Source organism: Penaeus japonicus, unplaced genomic scaffold, assembly GCF_977035675.1.
Source record: "Penaeus japonicus unplaced genomic scaffold, GWHDUDI00000001_assembly GWHDUDI00000019, whole genome shotgun sequence".
NCBI lineage: Eukaryota > Metazoa > Arthropoda > Malacostraca > Decapoda > Penaeidae > Penaeus > Penaeus japonicus.
Genome location: NW_028234421.1, coordinates 16,827,450 through 16,832,449, shown reverse-complemented (window position 1 = coordinate 16,832,449; position 5,000 = coordinate 16,827,450).

Genomic DNA, 5,000 nt, shown 5'->3' with positions numbered 1-5,000 from the left:
AACACTACAAGTCGTTCACCTATATTTTATCTGTGAATAAGCAAGTATATTTAACTTCAGTAAGGCTTTTTGATACAGACCGTAAGTTAAAACTGGAAAGTCAATGCCGATGATTATAAATGAAATAGTAGTTTCCGCCTGTATCTTCTTTATCTTATTGATTATTAGCGCAAGTCATGCAACTTAATCATTTATATATATCATATACCGTACAGGCCATATGCCAAGCTGTGCAGGCCGCTGAGAGTATTTTTCACTTTGCTGTTCATAAGCTTTTACGAAACTTTATTATAATTTATGCTAACTTGTGCATATTATCTTAACATATATCATAATATGTAATCATAATCGTTAACCATTTTTTAAATTTCATACATCCTTGAATGTATCAAAGCTTATATTTATTCACTCGATTGTCTTTGATAGGCCTCATAATTCACAAATTTATTTTACGTTTCTGACCAAACTCATTCTTAAGTTTAGTCAGTTGTAGCTCTAGAAATATCTTTCGACATCGAAAGGAAGAAAAAGACAAAAAAATGAGCAGGATGTTTATTGGGTGTCAGCGTCCGAGGCTCCTGACTCGGGCTGACCGGTTCAGCTGTCCGCCGTTATCGTGGCGGGGACACCTGAGTCTTGGCAAGAGCTTTAACGGCCGTTCGAGGTCGTAAGACTTCCCTCTAGTAAGTTCATGGTTCCAACAGTTAATTATATATTGGTATATTGTTGATTCACTAGACGCACGCTCAATCGCATCCACCTCCATAGGCCTGGGTGCTCGTATATGATATCCACATATGTATAAACCGACAGGCGCAGTCGAACTCACGCATACACACTGACCATGCATCTGGAGAAAAATGCTGAGAATAGGTCACGCAACAGTAATAATGAAGAGGAGATTGATAATGGTCATAATCATCAGAATGATTATAACATTAAAAATAACGAAACAACATAAAATGATAGCAACGATAGTAATAGTACTTTTGATATCATAACAATAACAAAGAGTAGAATGATGAAAAACGATAATTATTACACTAATAATGATTATAAGGCAATGAATGGAAGTATATCACAATCATAAGACGATACCATTAATAACAATAACACCAATCACCACAAAAACAACAACTAAACCAAAATGAAATGCAAATGGTATTATTTCTGATGCTGCTCAAGATATTACGATGGGGATGATAATGATGACTACAACAATAATGATAATAATAATATGAATAATGATTACAATAATAGTGATGATAATAATAGTGATGATCAAAATGATAATGATGATGATGAAGACAATAATAACACAATAATGATAATGACAATATCATCATCAATGGTTACTATGATGTGATTATATGATGTGATAATTATCAAAATGATCAAGTTAATGTGTCAAGGTATAGCATACAAAACAAAATGTATTTTCTTTAGTCTTCAATTCCGTTCATGATGTTCACGTTACCGATGAAGAAAAGCAACACTAAATCCGAGTATCTTCTGAAATAGAATCTTATATCGCCTGGAAATTCCTAGACTGTGATTACGTGCTACTGAAAAAAATGAAATGAAACAATGAAATTCGTTTGTCCCTATATTTGTTTTCTCATTTTGAATTTCGCAGATTTAAAATGCATTATACCACCGATCCTGTGCACCCTGAATAATTTACATCATAATGTGATTTTAAAAAAGGACTGCATTGATTTTTGCAGTATTTAATTTGATAAATACTAATATATATTTATTTGCGAATTAATCATTAAACAGAGCTATGTGCTATGAAAGCTCATAATTGTATAACAGCCAATGAAAAAACATCAGCAGCACTAGATTTTGTGGTATTATATTTTAAATATAACTTTATTATAATCATCATTAGAGTTGCCAGTCTTCAACTATGCCATTTTTCTATAAAAAAAGGGATCACACTCATTTATAACACATTTGAACTTTGTAAAATTTTGAATTTGTATTTTTTCAGGGAAACCTGTGCAATCCCAAATAAATCATGTACTCTAGTGCATGTGAACAGAGGAATTACACATATTTCAAACCCAACTAAAAAATTCTTATTCATAAATAGAAAAAGCATGTTTTACTCGTCATAAACCAGAAAATCGTTATCTTAAAATCTTTTCTACGGACATTTTTCATTGTTATCCCCGTTGTTAGGGTAAACATCTATACAAAACGGTAGGGATATCTTGTGAAGCCTTTGTTTCTTGGCGAAGGAAGTGTGCTTCAACGGTTATTCATAAGCTTAGCCATTACCGTAAGTGCTCGATAACGGAATTTTCCTTGATGTAACATCATAAGTAACATTATCTGAATATCTGTACTTGGTGGCTACATGTATTACTATATTGGTAGATTCATGAATAACATTACTGCCTGTATAGGTTTCACGACTTCGGCGGGTGCTTTGGCGTATTTGACGCACAGCATTTTTTTTCTAGTAGAAATGCGGGTTATAGTCTTGAAGGTACGTTATGCGCAATTTAACTGCTTATTCGTTATGCAATTCCGAATTAACATGTCGTAGCGCAGATTTCAAATTTGCATTGGAAGGTCGTGATAAAGATATTTTATAATAATTTCGGTGATTTTTCGTAAAATCGTATTGCGTGCATTAACATTGTACTGAATACGCCGAAATCGTATAAATAAAGACCTTTACTATTTTTGTTGTTGTTGCTATTGTTGCTATTACTGTTAGTAATTATCATTATCATTATTATCCTTTTCCTCATTGTCATTATCATTACTAATATTATCCTTTCTATTATTATTGTTATTATTATTATCATTATTATTGATACTATTACTATTATCATTATTATTGATACTATTACTATTATCATTATTATTATTGTCATTATCATTGTTATTGATATTGGTAATAATATTATTATTATCATCATCCTTATTATCATCATTACTATTACTATTATCATATTTATCATTGATATCAATTTTATCCTTATCATTACCATCGTTATCATTATTATTGACATGATTATCATTATAATTATCATTACTATCTCTATCTTAATTGATATTAATGATAATGATAATGATAATAGTAATGATGATAATGATAATAATAACAATGATAATAACAATAATGATCATAGTAGCAATAATATCCTTATTTCACTATTATTATTGTTATTTTTATAATCAATATTATATGTTATTGTTATCATTATCATTAGTATTATTAGTGCAACTACTGTTATGTATAATTTTACCAATACTACTACAACTATCATTAGCATTAGCATTATTATGATAAATACTGTTATTACCATCATCAACATTATCATCATTGTTATCATTGTAATAATAATGACAATAGTAGTAATAATAATAAAAGTATTTCTTACTATCATTATCATTATTATTATCACCATCATTATTATTATCACCATCATTATCATTACTATCATTATCATCATTATTATTATTATCATTGTTATTACACTATTTCTAGTACTACTACAACTATTGTTATCATGATCATAATCATTTTTGTTATCAATGCTATTGCTGCCATTACAATTATAATGATAGTGATGATAATAATGATAATTATAACTGTTATTATCAATATCATAATGTTTATCATTGTATAATTTTATTATTACCAAGGCATAAATATTTACATTATTATCTATAGTGCAAAAGATTTGTCCCCTCTTTCCGGTTGTTCACACACACACACACACACACACACACACACACACACACACACACGCGCGCGCGCACACACACACACACACACACACACACACACACACACACACACACACACACAAAGACACACACACGCGAAGACACGCACATTCAGATGCATGTGCCTAAAACAGTATATATTTGCCCATCACCGTCGCTCACACGGAATACTTATAAACAGTTTACAAAGTAGAAAAGGCGTTGTACATAAAAGTCACACTTTTCACGACCGGCGTATACACACCACGTAGTATCAATTTGCATAATGAATACATAACTCCAAAAGATGCGACTTGCACTATCATCGGCGAAGGGTAAAGGGGAGAGAACGAGGGAAGACTAGAAGAGAAGAAAGAAATGGAGGAGGAAAGAAGACTGCGTAAGACTAGATATGAAAAAAAAAGAAAATAAAAAATAAATAAAAGGAGAAAAACACATAAAAACTGGGACAAATTAATAAACAATAACAAGAACAACAACAACAACAACCAACAACAACAAAAACAGCAATGATAATTAGTTTAGTAATAAAAGTCATGATAGTAATGATAAGAAAAATAAAAGCAACCATGATGATAATGATATTGATAATATTGATGATGATGACAAAACCAAAAACAACCACATCAAAAACATCAATAACGATGATAATGATAATAATTATAACAATAATGATAATAATAATTGCAAAAAGTAATAATGATAACAATGATAATTACTACTATTATAACAATAATGTTAACAAAGGCATTGACAGCAACAGCAGCAGTAATGCAAAGGGAAAACGGAGAGCCAATAGTGGAAGCAATGATTAAAGATCTAGAAACGAAGCTTCTTTTGGCTTCAGGCTCATTACCTCAGCCCTGAGCCACAGGAGATTCTGTGAATGCTGTGGTTGGAGGGGAGTTCATTTCGGTCTTGTTTTAGCTACAGACTATATTGCACTGTTTTATGAGTAGCAGTAAGCAATCTCTCATGAACTAGCCGGTAAAATAGCTAGGAAACGAAAAGCGGAATAGACTAATCGAAGAACGCAGTCAGTAGAGAGAAGGAAGGCGGAAGCAAGGAGTGAGGCGGGTGGAAGGGGCTTGGGTTGGAGCGATCGGAAGGAGTCTGTGAATGGCGGAGGCATCATGGAAGAGGGACAGAATATCAGAGGCATTAAGGAAGTGAAAGATAGGCCAAAGGACTAAAGTAAGGGAAGGAGGAGGGATGGAGTGGGTGATAACTACAAAAATATGAAAAATATG